At 38.1% G+C, this 20,855-nt stretch overlaps 1 long non-coding RNA gene across 1 annotated transcript in view; it reads left to right on the forward strand.

Moving 5' to 3' along the window:
- The window catches only part of LOC121817973 (uncharacterized), a 29,021-nt gene extending 20,107 nt beyond the window's left edge, over nt 1-8,914 (forward strand). The window contains exon 4 of the long non-coding RNA XR_006058066.2: nt 4,751-8,914. This is a non-coding gene — a long non-coding RNA (uncharacterized LOC121817973). The remainder of the gene's footprint in view (nt 1-4,750) is intronic.
- The last annotated feature ends 11,941 nt before the right edge of the window (nt 8,915-20,855 follow it).

The following is a 20,855-nucleotide window of genomic DNA, read 5'->3' on the forward strand; positions in this document are numbered from 1 at the left end:
GAAGCAGCTCCATAAATATTGGTAAGAAGAAGGCAAGGAAGGAACATCAGAATAAAAAATGTATTTTCTTCCAAATTGTCCCTGACTTATTATGTGGCCTTGTTGAAGTCAGTTCTATGAGTTGGCCCCTCAATAAATGGAGAAGATAATACTGCCTAACACTTGACATTTATATAGTTCCAAATAGTTTGCAAAGCACTTTCATTTACATTATTATATCTCATGATAGTATATCATCAGCCCCATTCTCCTTGGAGAGCTCAGCAATTTAATTACTGCAGCTATATCATGGGTCTTGGCCCTGGAGTGTTTCTCAGCCTAGGATATACTTCAGTCCTTAAATGACCTTGATCCTAGCAAGACTATGCTTAATGACACCCACCAATTTTATTATACTTAAGATTCAGTTATAAATATAAACCCCTTAGAATCTTTATCTGATGGCACAGAATCATGGAACTAGGTAGAGCCCCAAGAATAAGCTTCATCTTATCCTTTGAGAGATGAGGAGATGGGGGTTCAGAGAATTTCACAAGTCCTCTTGGTGAGTCACTAGCCAAGTCAGAATTAGAAGCTGACTACTCTCTCATTGTCTCATGGTATTAATCATTACAAAAGACTGGATTTAAATCTAACTCAAATTAGTCAGGCTTCCTTTGGCTCTGGGAAAATATTTCACATGTAAGAGCATGCACATTTTTTAGCCTCTCATTTATTAACCCAATAAACTAATGAGCACATAATTTAGCTAGCCAATATGGAAAGTAGTAATGTCATGCAGCTGACATTGCTTTACCAGTCATTCACTTATCAAGTCCAAATGGAATGTCTCTTCAGTTTCTGCTTTTACATCTAATATGTATCTTCATTGTAGAGAAATATAACTATCATTAAGTGAAAATGAACCAACTGTTTTCAAGCATTTTATTTATATGTGTGTGTGTGTGTGAATAAAGCGAATATAGTGAAGTCACTCAGTCGTGTCCGACTCTGCAACCCCGTGGACTGTAGCCTACCAGGCTCCTCTGTCCATGGGATTTTCCAGGCAATAGTCCTGAAGTCGATTGCCATTTCCTTCTCCAGTGTGTGAATGTATATATATATATACATACATTGAGAACCTTGGTTTTTTTTTACTCTCACTTGATATTTTTGGAGACCACATCAGTCATGCAACAAGCCTTCCATGCTGCCTGTGTTATGTAGCTCATCATAGATTTAAACAGTGAGTCGGTTATTTTTTTGGACACGGGAATGTCAGAGATGGCTGATAAATGTTGGAAATATGGGTAGCTGTCTGCTCAGACTTAAGGAACCACCAACTGTGATTATGCACTTGGTGAGGTGAGCCATCTTCTTATAATTTGAATGTAAGGTTCTGTATATAGAAAGGCTTTAATAGTAAATATGTAAAATGAGAGATAAGTCAATTAGTGGTAATTATATTCAAGTGTAGAATGAAAGAGCTTAGTGAGTTATGTAATCATTGGTGAACTATGGAGCAGAAGTTGAACTTTATTCTAGCACTTTCTGAAACTGGAAGCACTCTTCACAGTCAAGTGTGGCTGAAAATAGGAAGATAATGACTAGCCATAATTTCTAAAGGATGAAGACCATCTTGTATCCATTTCTATATATATTAGCAGGCAGAGGCATTTAATACACTTTTGTTAACTGAACCAGTGCTATCTCTAGAATAGTAAGTCAGCTGGTAGTCCTTCCCTGAAATCTAAGGGTGACACAACTTCCAAGTAATCTTGTGCTTGCACCTACATATTCAACTAGGCTTAACCATTTGGGTTACTTATGTGTATGCTGGTTTCCAAATGACCTGCAGTTTCTAGAAGCTAGGCTGGCTAATCTTGTGCCTTCTCACACCTTCCCACTGTTTTTCAAGCCAAGACAAATGACCTTTGTAAATAGAAAATCCCAAATCTTAAGCCCCAAATTGAAAGAAACATGATAGTCTCAAAAATATCTTGACACCAGGGCCATTGGTTACAGGTACCTCAGCTGTACCAGTAGTTGCTAAGGAGCATTTAAAAAGATTGAAATCTTAGTAGAATTTTGTAAATGAGAGCAGTTGTGGAGGCCCTCTTAATTTGTCAGAGTCCGTGATAGACCACTCAAGAAAACACACATGATCAAAACTTAAGGAGAAGAAATCCATTTTGTTAGTCAACAGGCTTGCCTCTCTCAGGAAAAGGAGATAGCTTTGGCTGGTGTTTGCCAATCATTGTTCTATGCCCCTAAGGGAGAGTACGGAGAAGGTGATGGCACCCCACTCCAGTACTCTTGCCTGGCAAATCCCATGGACGGAGGAGCCTGGTAGGCTGCAGTCCATGGGGTCGCGAAGAGTCGGACATGACTGAGCGACTTCCCTTTCACTTTTCACTTTCATGCACTGGAGAAGGAAATGGCAACCCACTCCAGTGTTCTTGCCTTGAGAATCCCAGGGACGGGGGAACCTGGTGGGATGCCGTCTATGGGGTCACACAGAGTCAGACATGACTGAAGTGACTTAGCAGTAGCAGCAGCAAGGGAGAGTAAGTTAATGGCCCATGGAAGTTGCCTTCTCTGAACAGTGATTTTATTCTAATTAACTAATTAATTTTTTGGCTGTGCTGATCATTGCAGCATGCAGACTTTCTCTGTTTGCAGTGCTGGGGCTTCTCTTGAGTTGTCACATCGGCTTCTCGAGTTGCAGCACTTGGCCTTTCTCTACATGCCATGCACAGGCCCTAGAGGGCATGGGCTCAGTAGTTGCAGAGTGCAGCCTTCTCTAGTTGTGGCACGCAGGCTTAGTTGCCCTGCGGCACGTGGGATCTTAGTTCCCTAACCAGGGATTGAACCTGCATCCCCTGCATTGGAAGGCAGATTCTTAACCACTGGACCACCAGGGAAATCCCTGAAAGGTGATTTTAAACAGCCTTTAATACCTCTATGCTGGTGTGCTGCGCTTAGTCACTCAGTCATGTCTGACTCTTTGTGAACTCCTCAATGGACTGTAGCCCGCCAGGCTCCTCTGTCCATGGGGATTCCCCAGGCAAGAATACTGGAGTAGGTTGCCATGACCTCCCCTGGAAGATCTTCCCAACCCAGGGATCGAACCCAGGTCTCCTGCATTGCAGGTGGATTCTTTACCAGCTGAGCCACTAGGGAAGCCCAAGAATCCTGGAGTGAGTAGCCTATCTCTTCTCCAGGGGATCTTCCCAACTCAGAAATCGAACCAGGGTCTCCTGCATTGTAGGCAAATTCTTTACCAGCTGAACAACCTTAAGGAAACCCTTAATATCTCTACCCTAATTGTAATATTCATCTCATCCAGAAACTTCCTGTCATGTCTCCTTGTAAGATTCCACCAATGCAGAGGCTTGCTTTTTCCTATGAAAGCCCTGTCACATGATTGGACCATACCTAGCTTCAGAGCCCTGAAGTTTCAAAAATGAAAACTCTTACTTAGAAATATGACCCATAGACAAAATGAGATTGGTTTGCTAGGTCCAAGATAAGCTTTCCACTAGGAGCAGGGGGTCAGGGAATGCCCACTCATAGTACATCCAACTGTTTCAATGCTTTATGTCTGGTAGGCTCACTTCCAGGTACTTCTTGAAATGTAAAGTTTCTGTTAGGTAAGTCAGCATATTTTGGGTCCCAGAATTAAGGAATCCAGTGAATTAAACCTGATGGTTACTCACAAATTCTGTACAAGAGATTTACACTTTAGAGCAACCGTCTCTCTAGAATCATAGTATTTCTTTACCTGTTGGGGAATGATATTTTTAGAGCATCGTCCATTCTTATTCCTGGTTTAAGAGCACTTTCTGGTAGCAGAGTAAGCCACTAGCAATGTTGGGAGGAACAAACTTAAAGGGACTTCCTTTTGAGCTGCCTGTCTCATGTAACCGGCACATCTAGTCAATGTGTTTTATCTGGTATGGTAAGTGCAATTTGTAATAACATATAAATTCCCTTGTCAAGAAAAACATCACCTCCCTATGTGAGTTATTTTCCATCTTGACTGCACATTAGAATCACCTGGACAGCTTTAAAAAATACTGATGTCCAGGTCCCACTCAAACATTTTTATTTAATTGACCTGGGGCAGTGCAAACCCATTAGTATTATTTTTTTTTCTAATTCCCCAAGTGATTCTAATGGGTGCCCAGAATTGAGAACTTCCACCTAGATTTATAATCTCTCTTTGATAATCTTTTAAATTTATTTAGCTTTACAGTGTTCTACAAAGATAATCTTCCCTGGAGGACTAAAGAGTGAGATTGATGATGAATTCAGTAATTTTCCTACCTGACGCCATTGGGGAATGGATTGGTCATCACTTCCCACTGGGCCACTATTTTAGATACAGAAAAATTAACCTAAAAGGGATATTTATCATTAGATGTGTTCATGAACTGAACTTGGTTGTGCTAAATGGTGGATATAAATCTAGAGGAAATATTACACTTGCCTCCAGATCAAATATTCTCACTTATCATTTATCATCTAAAGACATACTTAAAAATTCTGCCTTAGTTACTCAGGGAAAAAGGTTTCTTCCTTCACTTTCTTGCAACAGATTAATGATGACTTAAACCTGGTCTGCCCTTGACCTTCTGGGGTCTAATTTGACAAGGAGGTTCGAGGATCCAAATGAATCCCTGTCCAAGTTCAAATGCAATGTGTGAAGTAAAAGAAAATAAAGGTTGGTTGTGATTTTTTAAAATTTTCAATCTTTCTTTTCTGAAAGGTGTAAAGAAGTATGGCTGCAGAGGGACCTTGAGATTTGAGGAAGAACATGGTGGTGCGTTCCCCATGTATCCTTACTGCTGCTTACATACCCCAGACCAGGCCATGCAAAGCCTGCAACAGGCAAAGAGAAAAAGAGCTTCTGGAAGACCTTTCTCACCCCAAGCCAAGGGACCAGAAGACATGTGACCTAACCTTAGAAATCTTCTGGGCAAAACCCTCCTTACCCAAGCCAGATACCCAGGGGGAAGCCACACCTTGCATGCCTGCAGTGCCGCCTGGAGTGGGAAGCACCGGAGCCTACAGGTGTTGTGTGGGGCCAGGTCTTGGCACTAACTAGCCAATATTGCGGTCGCCAGGAGTGTTCATACAGTTGAATGTTCCTCAGTATGTCTGGCCCCAGTGTTTTTCTCCCCCAAATAAGCTACAGCCTCATCACACTTCTCCTGCAAAACCAGCAGGTAGGTCTGGCCCAACCTCCTATCAGATGACAGCTCTTGCCCTGGGGCCTAGTATATGTGGAATTTTGTGTGCAGTGTTTAAGGGTAAATATCTATTTCCCCCAGGCCTGTGGAACTCATGCAATTAAGCCTTCAAAAACAAATGCTCTGAGAGTTCATCTTCCCAAGCCAGAGCCCTGGGCTTGAGCCTGATGTGGATGGAGCTCAGGACCCTCACTCCTGTGGGTGAACCTCTGCAATATAATGATTCTGCAATTTTCTGGTTTGCCCGTCCCAGTGGTTTGATTATATCACAAGTCCACCCCTTGTACCCATCGCATTGTGGTTCCTTCTTTATGTCTTTAGTTGTGGGAGATCTTTGGAATGAACCAGGAAGGTTCCGCACTGGTAGGTTACAGTTTTGTTTTTTTTCAGTTGATGGTTGTTCTGCAGATAGTTGTAATTTTGATGTGCTCATGAGAGGAAGTGCACTCAGGGTCTTTCTACTCGTTCATCTTCATTGCTCCCCCCAACTATTAAATTTTTGAATAATTTGATAAAAGATTATTCAAAGTGGTAACAAGCTGTTGTTTTATTAACATTATTATGTTATTATATTTTCTTTGTGTCCATTTGTATTTTGTAAGATTTCTTCAATAAGCATGCACTGGTTTTATAATAAGACAAAAATGCCAAGTTTCCATTATAGAGTGGCCATTAGCAAGTTCTTGTTTCTCCATGCATCAGTTCAGTTTAGTTCAGTCGCTCAGTCGTGTCCAACTCTTTGCAACCCCATGAATCGCAGCACGCCAGGCCTCCCTGTCCATCACCAACTCCCAGAGTTCATTCAAACTGACGTCCATCAAGTCGGTGATGCCATCCAGCCATCTCATCCTCCATCGTCCCCTTCTCCTCCTGCCCCTAATCCCTCCCAGTGTCAGAGTCTTTTCCAATGAGTCAACTCTTCGCATGAGAGGGCCAAAGTACTGGAGTTTCAGCTTTAGCATCAGTCCTTCCAAAGAAATCCCAGGGCTGATCTCCTTCAGAATGGACTGGTTGGATCTCCTTGCAGTCCAAGGGACTCACAAGAGTCTTCTCCAACACCACAGTTCAAAAGCGTCAATTCTTTGGCACTCAGCTTTCTTCACAGTCCAACTCTCACATCCATACATGACTACTGGAAAAACCATAGCCTTGACTAGACGGACCTTTGTTGGCAAAGTAATGTCTCTGCTTTTCAATATGCTATCTAGGTTGGTCATAACTTTCCTTCCAAGGAGTTAGTATCTTTTAATTTCATGGCTGCAATCACCATCTGCAGTGATTTTATATTCTCCCACAAAACATACAAATTAAGAAGAAAAGCAAATTACAAATAAAAATAATATCACAGAGGAAAGAAGGAAGATATTCAAATTATTTTTATGAAATGAGTATGACATTGAAAATTAAACCTAGAAACTCAGAGATAATGTATTCCTAAATATCAATGTAAAACCCCAAGATAAAATAGCACATTAAAAAATAATAATCCTGACCAAGTTGGGTTTATTATAGTAATACAGGAATGGTGCCACATTTTAAAAAAGCATTAGGGTTATTCAGTATATCAATATATTTAAGGAAATTATATCATACATCTCCACAGATGTTTAAGAGACAGTTGAAAATTCAACATCATTTTCTAATTTTGAAAACACTTTTAAAAATGAGATTAAATGAATTTGTCTTTAATAAGACTTATCCTTAACAAGAGAAACACTGGAAGAATTCTTAGACAGGAATAAGGCAAGTTTCCCTAACATTTCTATTACTATATACTCTTTTATAGTATACAGTATACTATATAGTATATAATGGAGAAGGCAATGGCACTCCACTCCAGTACTCTTGCCTGGAAAATCCCATGGACAGAGGAGCCTGGTAGGCTGCAGTCCATGGGGTTGCTAGGAGTCGGACACCACTGAACGACTTCACTTTGACTTTTCACTTTCATGCATTGGAGAAGGAAATGGCAACCCACTCCAGTGTTCTTGCCTGGAGAATCCCAGGGACAGGGGAGCCTGGTGAGCTGCCATCTCTGGGGTCACACAAGTCAGACACAACTGAAGCGACGTAGCAGCAGCAGCATATAGTACATAATATGCAGTATACTGTTTTAAAGATATCCAATGTCATTATTTTTAATGTTTTAACATTTTTATTGGAGTACAGTTGATTTACAATGTTGTGTTAGTTTCAGACGTACAGCAAAGTGAGTCAGTTACACATATGTATATATTCTGACTTGTACTTGGTGTTCTGTTTCTCTCTCTTTGTTGTATGCAAAGATTTTGTTGTTGTTGAATTTACCAAATCATAATTGGAAAGGCTCCATACCTAATGCTTTGTAATGAACTATATGGGGAAAAACTCTAAAAAAAGAGCATGCACATTCACAAGAAACAGAACAGCAAATACAAGTCAAAATATAATTATATTCACTGGCTTTTGTAAGGTTATTTTGTATAACAAAGTCTTGGATAGCGGCAGCAAAGGTTTATTTTTCATTTTCCTTACTGAACAACTCTAGATTGCTCGTGGCTTTGTTCCACGTGGTCCCTCCAGACACTAGGCTGATAGAGCAGTCCCTTTCTGACTCACTGGCACTCTCCTGTGACATTGCTTCCCAGGTGGTGCTAGTGGCAAAGGACCCACCTACCAATGCAGGAGATGTAAGAGATGCAGGTTTGATCCCTGCGTCAGGAAGATCCCCTGGAGGAGGGCATGGCAATCCATTCCAGTATTATTTTTTATGATCTGCCTTTGACTTTTTATTTTTTAATTTGATTTTTAATTGGAGGATAATTGCTTTACAATATTGTGATGGTTTCTGCCATACATGAACATGAATCAGCCATATGCATAAATGTGTCCCCTCCGTCTTAAACCTTCCCCATCCCATCCCTCAAAATTGTCACAGGGCAGATATTCCCATGGACAGAGGAGCCTGGTGGGCTATTTGGTTGTCTTACTATTGAGTTGTAAGATTTGTTGGTATGCTGAGTCCAAGTCATTATTAACATATGTTCTTTTCAAATATTTTCTACCCATTTTGACTTGTCATTTAATTTTCTCCATGATAATTTCTGACAAGCAAAGTTTAAATTTTGGTAAACTTCAATTATAAAATACTTTTCTCTTGTGATTCATATATTTTGTGTCCTATCAATGCAAATGTGCTTTACCCAAAGTCATAAAGGATTTCTCATATTTTTTTTGCTAGAAGTTTTAGGGTTTTAAGTTTTTTAAGTTCTATAATCCATTTTGAATCAAATTTTGTGTGTAGGGTGAGGAAAATGCTAAAGCCCCCTTTTCTGTACAGATATCCAGTTACCCCAGCACCATTTATTGAGAAGACCATTTCACCCCACTGAATTATCGTGGTAACTTGTCAAAAATTAATTGACCATATAACCGTATATCCGTTTAATTCTGTTCCATTGATCTAAATGTGTATTTTTATGCCAATTTCATATTATCAATACTTTGATCCCTGTAGATATGAAGTAAGTTTTGGAATCAGGGAGCATTAAGTCCTACAGATACATTCTTTTATTATAAGATTTCTCTGTTTTCTGTATTTCATATAAACTGCAGAATAAGTTTGACCATATCTTTGAAAATGTCTGTTGTATTTTAATGAGTGTTGTATTAACTCTGTAAATAAATTTAGGGAGAATCAATACCTTAAAATAATATTGTCTTTAAATTCATTAACATTTTGTAGCTCCCCCATTATTTATTTCTTTAACTTCATTCAGCAATCTTTGATAGTTTTCATTGTACAGATATTGCACATGTCATTCAGATCATCTCCAAGCATTTTGTATTTTTTGATGATGTAATCTTTCATCGCCAGTATCTAGAAGCACAGTTGATTTTGGTATACTGCTCTTTTGTCATGGGATGCTGCTGTATTCACTTACTAGTCAGGTAATGGGTTGTTGTTTTTTTTTTAATTTGGTAGTGTCCTTACTAATTTCTATGTATATCATGATGCTACCCAAGCAAAAGCTGTCTTTCTTTCCTGTATATATGTGTGTGTGTGTGTTTACCTCGTCTGCTTTATTGTACATGGTGCAACACAATGGACAATATCTTAAGCATGTGTAACTTTCTGACTTTATTCCCACTCTTAGAACAGGAAACTAACCTTTCTCAGCAAATATGATGTCAGCTGAATATTTCATATTGTTGCCTTACTATTTACATTTAGCTGAGAGTTTCTAATAGGTGATGCATTTTGTAAAATGTTTTAATATATCTATTGTGATGTTCATATGTTTTTCTCCATTACATGGAGAATTACACTGTTTACAGAAGGTTAAAGCAACCTTGAAATCCAGGAATACCACTTGATCATTGTGTATAATTTGCTTTTTGTATTACTTGATTTGGTTTTTGGTATTGGGTTGAGGATTGAGTCCAGTTTGGGGATTGTTCCCTAGGTTTTTCTTCTTACAGTGTTTTTCTCTGGATATATTATAGTATCAGGCTAATGCTGGACTCAGAGTACTTTGGACAGTGTTGCATAATCCTCTATTTTCTAAAAAGAATTGTGCAGGATTATTATTCCTTAAAAATTCAATAGAATTCTCCTCTGAACCCATCTGAGCCTAGTATTCTTTTAGGTGAGTTTTTAAGAAATTCAACTTTAATAAGGTATAGAAGATAAATATACATTTATCTTTTTCTCTGAATTCTAATTTATGCCCTTCAAGGAATGTATTCAATCTGTTTAAGTTCTCAATCTTATTGGAACAAAATGTTCATTATATTCCCTTATAATTCTTTTAATGACTGTCAGATTAATAATGACATTTCTTATTTTATTCTCAATATTGGTAATTTGTGTATTCTTTTTTCCTTGATCCATCTCCTAGAAGTTGATCAAAGAATTATACTACTTGACCTTTTCAAAAACTCAGCTTTGAATTTTGTTACTCTCTATTATTCCTGTTTTCTTTCTTGCTTAAGTTTGTTTTCATTATTATTTACTTGCTTTAACTTAATGTTGGTTTTATTCACTTGTTTTTTTCTTAGCTTATTATGATAGAAACAAACTGCTAATTGTGTACTCTTCCAAATTATTAATAGAAGCATCAGTTCAGTTGCTCAGTCCTGTCCGACTCTTTGTGACCCCATGAATCGCAGCACGCCAGGCCTCCCTGTCCATCACCATCTCCCAGAGTTCACTCAGACTCACATCCATGGCCATCCAGCCATCTCATCCTCGGTCGTCCCCTTCTCCTCCTGCCCTCAATCCCTCCCAGCATCAGAGTCTTTTACAATGAGTCAACTCTTCTCATGAGGTGGCCAAAGTACTGGAGTTTCAGCTTTAGCATCAAATCCCAGGGTTGATCTCATTCAGAATGGACTGGTTGGATCTCCTTGCAGTCCAAGGGACTCTCAAGAGTCTTCTCCAACACCACAGTTCAAAAGCATCAATTCTTCGGTGCTCAGCTTTCTTCATAGTCCAATTCTCACATCCATACATGACCACTGGAAAACCATAGCCTTGACTAGATGGACCTTTGTTGACAAAGTAAAGTCTCTGCTTTTCAATATGCTATCTAGGTTGGTCATAACTTTCCTTCCAAGGAGTAAGCATCTTTTAATTTCATGGCTGCAATCAATAATTACAGAGAAATTGGCATCTTTTAAGAATAGAAGCTTAAAAGATGTCAATTTCTCTGTAATTATGCTTTAAAGCTATAACTCACAAATTTTGAATGTGATTGCTGTCCCCAATATTTTCTAATTTTATATGTGACTTCTTCTTTGACCTAAAGACAGTTTAGAAACATGTTCATTATTTAAGTAGTTGAGGAATTTTCAGTAATCTTTTAATTTTTATTTCTATTAATATCAGAATTATATTCTATATGAATTCAATTCCCTCAAATTTGTTATTAATCTACTCGTTTTATGACCTTGTGTGGTAGACAGAAAGTAGTATCCCCCTCCAAGGCATCCACATCATGTTCTCCATGAAGAATTATACTGTTTTACATTGTTACCAGCAATGTATGTGATTGTCTATACCTACAGCCTTGCCAGTAGATTATGTTGTCAAATTTTGGGATTTTTATCAGTGTAGGTAATTCAAAGTTTATACCTAAATAGTTTTAAATTCCATTTGACTTCTATGCAGAGTACATCATGAGAAACACTGGACTGGAAGAAACACAAGCTGGAATCAAGATTTAAGGGAGAAATATCAATAACCTCAGATATGCAGATAATACCACCCTTATGGCAGAAAGTGAAGAGGAACTAAAAAGCCTCTTGATGAAACTAAAAGAGGAGAGTGAAAAAGTTGGCTTAAAGCTCAACATTCAGAAAACTAAGATCATGGCATCTGGTCCCATCACTTCATGGGAAATAGATGGGGAAACAGTGGAAACAGTGTCAGACTTTATTTTTCTGGGCTCTAAAATCACTGCAGATGGTGACTGCAGCCATGAAATTAAAAGATGCTTACTCCTTGGAAGAAAAGTTATGACCAACCTAGATAGTATATTCAAAAGCAGAGACATTACTTTGCCGACTAAGGTCCGTCTAGTCAAGGCTATGGTTTTTCCAGTGGTCATGTATGGATGTGAGAGTTAGACTGTAAAGAAGGCTGAGCACTGAAGAATTGATGCTTTTGAACTGTGGTGTTGGAGAAGACTCTTGAGAGTCCCTTGGACTGCAAGGAGATCCAACCAGTCCATTCTGAAGGATATCAACCCTGGGATTTCTTTGGAAGGAACGATGCTAAAGCTGAAGCTCCAATACTTTGGCCACCTCATGTGAAGGGTTGACTCATTGGAAAAGACTTCGATGCTGGGGGGGATTGGGGGCAGGAGGAGAAGGGGATGACAGAAGATGAGATGGCTGGATGGCATCACGGACTCAATGGACGTGAGTCTGAGTGAACTCCGGGAGATGGTGATGGACAGGAAGGCCTGGCGTGCTGTGATTCATGGGGTCGCCAAGAGTTGGACACGACTGAGCGACTGAACTGAACTGAACTTATTATGATCAACTTAAGCCTGTTTTCATATATTAAGATTTATTTGCATTTATTAGGTAGGTTAACTTAATATCTAAACCATGTTTCCATTGTTTTTTAATATATCTAGTAGTGGTTTAGTCATAAGTCTTGTCTGACTCTTTCAACCTCATGGACTGTAGCCCGGCAGGCTCCACTGTCCATGGGATTCTCCAGGCAAGAATACTGGAGTGGGTTGCCAATTCTTTCTCCAAGGGATCTTCTCAATCCAGGAGTTGAACCCAGGGCTCCTGCACTGCAGGCAGATTCTTTACCAACTGAGCTATGATGGAAGCCCCATATATCTAGTAGGTCTGGGATATTAACCATTTGCTTGTGACAGAAACCACTTTGTTTTTCATATTCATAATTTCTCTCTACTTATACTTTTTGCCAAACAAATGCTTAAATTACTTTTGATCTAGTACTCTAACTATACATCCTAAGTTCATATACACAAAGGAAAAGAGAAATCAAATAATTTTAAACTATATTCAGAATTTTGTTGGTAAACATTGAAATTTTATTTTGTAACCATTTTATGCATATCATAAAGTAAATATGCTAATTATAAACCAAGGATTTCAGAATGAAATATAAATTAAAAAATCAAAGTAATTAGGAAAGTCACTTTAATGTTCAATTTGAATTGGAAATAATAAATATATAAAGTTTATATATCTTTATATATATACCCTAGATTTATCCACTGAAATATTCTGAGGGCAATAACACCTCAGTAAAAATGAATACTCCTGATCAGTTTCTGCTACCAATTCCTAGTAAAAGAAATCAGAGATCTTTGAGGAAATTGTTGAATTCAGATCTGGAGCACAGAAAATACAAGGTAATGCTATAATAGATTATTATGTCATAAAGCAAATATTTAATCAAAACTGGAGTTATATCAAAAGGACACAAAAGCATTTTTAAGAGACTTAAACACTAGTCAATTTTGAATGCTTGAAAATTGAGATTTGAGTATCAAAAGGGATAATTATTATGTTTTCATATAAAAGATTTAGATATCAAAAGATTTAGATATAAATTGTGAAACACTGAATAAACTAACATTTAGGATTGTCAAAATGAGAGATTGAGATTTTGAGCGAGAAATTCAAGGTGACTAATACATGGAATGTTCTCATAATTTATTGTTTAATCTGTTAAATTATATGAATGGGAGCACGTGTTTGTGTTGTCACATCAGTTGTGTCTGACTCTTTTTGAGACCATGGACTATAGCCTGCGGAGCTCCTCTGTCCATGGGATTCTCCAGGCAAGAATAGTGGAGTGGGTTGTCATTTCCTCCTCCAGGGGATCTTCCTGACCCAGGGACTGAACCCTCCACTCTTACATCTCCTGTGTTCCAGGTGAGTTCTTTACTTACCAGTGCTGACCTAGGAAATCCATGAATGGGAGCACAGCAGTATTTCTACAAGGGACATAATCAGGACTGTCCTGGATGAACTGGAATATATCTTACTGTTATACCAGTTTCTTACTCTGACAGTTGGTTGTTAAAGGGAAGGTGGTGAGCAATTGTTAAGAGGAAACACACTTTTTTTTTTTTTTTTACAAAAGACCATCAGTTAATAAACATAGAAAGAATAAATGTATTAGGAAAAAAATCAGTTCTCACCTTATAAAATCAGTAATCCAGGCAGAGTTCCTTTATAAAGGCTAAAACCATTAAATAAAATGTTGCTGGAATAGAAGATAAATGTATATTACCAAAGAAAAGCACAACCATATAATGGAGAGGTCTGGTGGTCATCAAATCAACTGGGTGATTACATTTAGCATCACCAGTACTGGGATGACCTGACGTTGTGTGCTTCTTGATATGAGGCAGAATAAGGCACACAACATCACCAATGAAATTATTTTCCAAAATGTTTACTGTGAATATAGACCAAGCTTTGAGTTCTCTAGAAATAGAGGATAGAGAGATAGAAAAGGCAAAAACATCAAAAGAAAGTTATATACTCAAAATTTAGTATAATCCTTGAGAAAACAGACTTGGTCTTTTTGAGAGTCAATGAGATTAAATACACAGGAAATTAAAAGCTAGGACACTATGCTAGATTTAAAAATACTAGAGATAAAGCAAGCAAATGCCTATGAGTACTAGCTGCTCTGTCCTGATGGTGAATATTCATTTTTGTTCAATTTTTTGAAATTTTTCATAATACAAAATAAATTCCATTTTTTATATTATTGCCTTAATGGAAATTTACCAGTTCAGTTAAATGGCTAAAATAATAGTATATAAACTTTAAATATTCAATTTTCTTCTCTTTCTGATCATCTAATTAGTTAATAGGACATACCATTTTTAGTGACTTGCTTCATCAATTTACTCATATTTGCAGAAGATATAGCAACGGTCCTATCTAAAAGATATAAAATATTCATTACATTAATAGGAATTTATGCTTGATTTATTTTGCAGTGATGATGGTAGGGTTATAATTTGGACAACATAAAAAGGAACAGGAAGCCAGATAAGTAAATCCTCTAGTCTTTTATTTGTGTTGTTTTAATTGTGTAGGTCACCCACAGTTCAAACCAGCTGGTATGTTGAACTCAGAGCAAAATAATAACATTAAGTATCAACTCTGTTTGACTCTGCAAATCAATATTTTGTCTCCTTACTTAAGCCTGGCTTACAACTGTTAAAGAATGTCTACAGTATTCATCTCCCTTCACCCCCAAGTTAAATAGGATGACCTTTCTGCTGACACAACCTCCTGGTAAGCAAGTTTCAGTACAATTTTAAGTTTTGCTATTTGTAATTTTCCATCAAATTTTCATGGAAAATATCAAAAATTTCTGGTCAAAAAGAAATTCCGGTTTCCTCTTTCATTATTAGCAACTTAGTTATTAATTTTAGCATGTTCATTATAACATGTTGTTTTAGTTATCATATGTCTTAGATTGTGGATACTATAAAGCAGGAATAGGCTATGCTTCACAGAACACCATACAATAGAGAAGCTTAAAAGTCAGTTTTATATTGATTGTCATTATTGATGAGTGAGGTCAACTTTGTTATGGATATGGGCTTTCATGATCTACTGGGGCTAGGATTTTCAAATCACTGTATTTTTAGTCGATCTTTCTCCGAGCATGAGTAGTTATTTGCAGAATGAAACAAGATATTGACCACAGGATAAAGAATAGCTTAGCTTACTTATCATCCATGGTGTAAGGACAGGTATCATCTTCATAGACTAAAGGTTGTATTCTTTTTTTCTGAAAATGGCTACAGAGTAAATAATATGGGCTTTGTGGACCAGAATGTCTGTCATAACTACTGAACTCTGCCTTTGCAGTGCAAATGCAGCCACAGAAAATACATAAATGAAGGGATGTGGCTGTGTTTCAATGAAACTTTTTTTATATTCAGCAGGCCTGAATTGACTTGCAAGCTATCATTTGACAACCCCTATTATAGATGATCAAATCATTTAGGCAGAAGGTGGCACACGATATGTCATCAGAATTTGGTTCCTGAAAAAGCAGAATTGAGGAAGTTAAATTATTTTCAGAAAATAAGAAATTACTTACTTTTTCCAGTTTTATCTTTTTTATGAATTAATTCTTACTTGCTATTAGTATGAAGGTGCACAATATCAAACCATAGAAGGCTATCCTATAGGACAAAGGAGTCAATGAAACATATATAACTGATTTGTATATTTCATTCTTTTTGTCCCATGTAACCATGCGAAGTTAACATTTTTTTGAAAGAGGAAAATAATACATTCTTGATTATTTTGCTCAGAACTTGCTGGACAAAGGTCAAACACTGAGCACAGAAATTACTTATAGGTTAATACCATATGTTGAAACATAGCAAAAAAAAAAAAATGAATAGGACACTTGTTTCCTAATGTGCAATATTGAAATCTTCTGATTGAAGAGTACTTATGGAATAATCCCACTGGAAGCCTGGCACACTAGTTTTTAAGGGCCTACTCTGTCTGAAACTCTGCCTCAATACTATGTGTCTATGTCTGTGTATACTGGTTAAGAGTAGGGATTCTGGAATCAGGCTGACTGGGTACAAATCCCAGTTGTGTGCTACTGGGCAAACATTAATATATAGTTTAGTTACAACAGTTAAGATACATCTTTATCTTAACTTCCTCATCTATAAGTAGGGATGAAAATACTGACCTCTTCAGATTATCTTGAGAGATAAATGAGCGAATGTGTATAAAAAACTAAGAAACACTGATGTGTAGTCAAGAAAGTATGGGTTTGAATGAATTTAAATCAGAGAGTTTTTCAGTCTGTATTCTAAAGCTTGAAGACCTGTAAGTAGAAAGCATTAGCCATGTGATTAATGCTTATACATTTTCTATTCATCCCAAAATATTGGGTTGGCCAAGAAGTTTGTTTGGGTTTTTCCATAACGTAGTACTGTAAAACCCAAATGAACTTTTTGGCCAACCTAGATTTTTTTTTCATTTGCAGTAGATATTACTGTTGCTTATGGAAGGACTGTACTTCTCTTCTCACTTGAAGTTATCCATACACATGCCAATTGAGTTATCAGGGAAACCAGATATGCAGATGACACCACCCTTATGGCAGAAAGAGAAGAACTAAAGAGCCTTTTGATGAAAGTGAAAGAGTGAAAAATTTGGCTTAAAACTCAACGTTCAGAAAACTAAGATCATGGCATCCAGTCCCATCAGTTAGTTCAGTTCAGTTGCTCAGTCATGTCCTATTCTTTGCAACCCCATGAATTGCAGCATGCCAGGCCTCCCTGTCCATCACCAACTCCTGGAGTTCACTCAGACTCACGTCCATCGAGTCAGTGATGCCATCCAGCCATCTCATCCTCAGTTGTCCCTTCTCCTCCTGCCCCCAATCCTTCCCAGCATCAGAGTCTTTTCCAGTGAGTCAACTCTTCGCATGAGGTGGCCAAAGTACTGGAGTTTCAGCTTTAGCATCATTCCTTCCAAAGAAATCCCAGGGCTGATCTCCTTCAGAATGGATTAGTTGGATCTCCTTGCAGTCCAAGGGACTCTTAAGAGTCTTATCATTTCATGGTAAATAGATGGGGAAACAATGGTTTCCATTCTTGACAGACAGACTCTTTCCTTGGGCTCCAAAATCACTGAAGATGGTGACTGCAGCCATGAAATTAAAAGATGCTTACTTCTTGGAAGGACAGTTATAACCAGCCTAGACAGCATATTGAAAAGCAGAGACATTACTTTGCCAACAAAGGTCTGTCTAGTCAAAGCTATGGTTTTCCCAGTAGTCACGTATGGATGTGAGAGTTGGACTATAAAGAAAGCTGAATGGCAAAGAATTGATGCTTTTGAACTGTGGTGTTGGAGATGACTCTTGAGAGTCCCTTGGACTGCAAGGAGATCCAACCAGTCCCTCCTAAAGGAAATCAGTCCTGAATATTCATTGGAGGGACTGATGTTAAAGCTGAAACTCCAATACTTTGGCCATCTGATGTGAAGAACTGACTCAACTGAAAAGATTCTAATGCTGAGAAAGATTGAAGGCAGGAGGAGAAGGGGACAGCAGAGGATGAGATGGTTGGATGGCATCACTGACTCAATGAACATGAGTTTGAGTAGGCTCTTGCAGTTGGTAATGGATAGGGAAGCCTGGCATGCTGCAGTCCTTGGGGTCGCAAAGTGTCGGACAGGACTGAGTGACTGAACTGATACATACATACATACATATTTAAATTCCTTAGAAACAGACTACTTGATTCTCCCATTTGGTGGTCACTCAGATATTGTACAAAGAATCAAATTCCTGATCCAGGTACTGGCTTTCAGTCTACTCTCTTGAATACAGAGGTCCAAAGTTGTTTCATGTGCCCCATCTTGACTTTCTTTTCCATCTCCCTTTAATACTGCACTAACTCAGGTAGGCTTTTTGCAAAAAAACAAAACAAAACCAACCTTCAGTTGGAGAAGCAAGATGTAGATTTTAAATTTTTAAGCAAAAATTAGTACCCCCCCCAAAGTATATAGATTTCTTCTGCCTTCTATAACCATAAAATGATTTATTGATTCTACTGATAGTTAGCAGTTAATACTCTGGGTTGGAGATGGTGATGGCTACCCACTCACTTCAGCGAGGAGCCAGGCAGGCTATATAGTGCATGGGATTGCAAGACTCAGGCACAACTGAGTTACTAAAAAACAGCAATACTCCGGGTGGAACTGAAATAAACTGTGTCCTGTGCTGTGCATAGTATTTATTTCCACACATTCAACAACCCTACTTGAGAGCATTTTTTTCAAATATGGACATGAATAGCATTTACTGAGCTCCTAATATGTGCTAGGCACACAAATACGGTTGCAGCTCTTTTATGTGTTCTTTCCTTTAATCCTACAACCCTTTCAGTGGTAGTGTTACCATATTTTCTGATGAGGAAACTGAAGCTCAGAGAAATTTATTTGTCCAAAATTTAGAGACTTAAATTTGATACAGTCTGGCTGGTCCTTCTCTCTGTGTCTTCTACATTATTAGACTCTATCATTTAAAATAGACTTTTATTTTAAATCATTTTCTTATATTTCTTCCCCTTCCTCATCAGATAAGAACCTTTAGGGTAATTTATTATTCAGCAAGATAACTAATATACATATTAAGCAGATGAAATGCTGCAGAACTGGAAACTTTTCATCTGTTTCCATAACTGATTTTAAAAATATATGTTGAGGTTTAACATGTCAATCATGAGATATTGTCCCTGTCCTCAAACAACTTCTCATCTGATGGGAGGAGAGAATTTTAAATTGATATTTCAAAATTAAACTGAAAGTAGTTAAAAGAATATAAATATTACAAACAGAAAATAAATAAAAAATAACAAACACAAAAGTTAATTCTCCAGTAGATTAATATACTTGATTAACCTATACCTAGAATGATGAGGAAAGAGACAAAGAATAATAACACAAATAGCAGTATCAGAAATAAAGGGGACATCAATACAGATCCTGCAGATAATTTTTAAATAGATAAATGAACTATAGCATTAAAAGTGCTTAGTCATAAGTTTTGGGCTTACCTGGTGGCTCAGACAGTAAAGAGGCTGCCTGCAATGCAGGAGACCCAGGTTCTATCTATGGGTTGGGAAGATCCACTGGAGGAGGGCATGGCAACCCACTCCTGTATTCTTGCCTATGAAATCCCATGGACAGGGGAGCCTGGCATGCTACAGTCCGTGGGGTTGCAAACAAGTTGGACACTACTGAGTGACTAACACTTTCACTTCTAGTCATAGAGTTAACAGTATATGTTCAAGACTTCTACAATGAAAGCTACACAACACTGTTGGAAAAAAATTAAAGCAGACCTGGAGATCAGCCATGTTAGTGGAGTAAAAAGACTCTGAATCTATCTCCTTTCACAAGCATGCCAAATCCACAATTATCTTCAGAACAGCTATCTATGAAAAAGACCAAAACCTATCAGAAAATATCTGTTACAACTAAAGATAGGAAAAAGGAGTGGACTCATGATATAATCAAGTCCCATACCCCTGGGTGTACAGCCCACAAGCTGGGAAATATTTATATTGCAGAGTTTTTCCAAGAGGAGTGAAAGCTCTTAACCCACATCTGGCTTCCAGCCCAGAGGTCTGGCACTGGGAGGACAAGCTCCTGAAGCATTTGGTTTTGAGGACCTGTGGGGCTCAATTTCAGGAGTCCCATACGACCTCAGGAAATGGAGACTTCATTCTTAGAGTGCACACAAATCTCATCCTCACCAGGACTCAGTGCAAAGTAATTTGATAGACATCTGAGTCAGATCTACCTGCTGGTCTTGGAGTGTCTCTTGCAGAGGTAGAGGGTGGATGCAGCTCACACTGGGGACATGGATAGATGGCAGCAGCCATATTTGGAGCTCATTCTACTCTGTGAAAGCCACTGCTGGCAGATGCCATTGTAGAATCCTCCCTCTAGTTCATTAGTGACAAGACCTGGCCCCACCCAATAGCTTGTAGGTGCCAGTGCTAGGATGCTTCAGGTCAAATAACTAGGTAGGGACACAGACCCATCCATCAGCAGATAATGATCCCAGAGGGAGGAGAGAGAAAAGGGCTGAGAATTATATTTAAAACATAATAGCTGAAAAGTTCCCTAACTTGGGAAAGGAGACAGTCACCCAAGTCCAGAAAGCACAGAAGGTCCCATGTAGGATGAACCCAAGGAGGAACTTCCACACCAAGATATATTTGTAATCAAAATGGCAAAAGTTAAGAGAGAATATTAAAAGTAGCAAAGGAAAAGCAGCATATAACATACAAAGGAACTCCTATAAGGCTATCAACTGATTTTTCAGTAGACAATCTGCAGGCCAGAAGAGAGTGGAACTATATATTTAAAGGATGAAAGGGCAAACCTTGAACCAAGAACACTCTGCCTGCAAGGTTATCATTCAAATTTGAAGAAGTGATAAAGAGCTTTCTAGACAAACAAAAACTGAAAGAGTTCATTACCACTAAAACAATCTTCCAGGAAATGTTAAACGCATTATTGACCAGAGACATATTAATACATCTTTTGTTACCTGGTCATTGACTGGAG

This window comes from Ovis aries, chromosome 25 (assembly GCF_016772045.2).
Source record: "Ovis aries strain OAR_USU_Benz2616 breed Rambouillet chromosome 25, ARS-UI_Ramb_v3.0, whole genome shotgun sequence".
Classification (NCBI taxonomy): domain Eukaryota; kingdom Metazoa; phylum Chordata; class Mammalia; order Artiodactyla; family Bovidae; genus Ovis; species Ovis aries.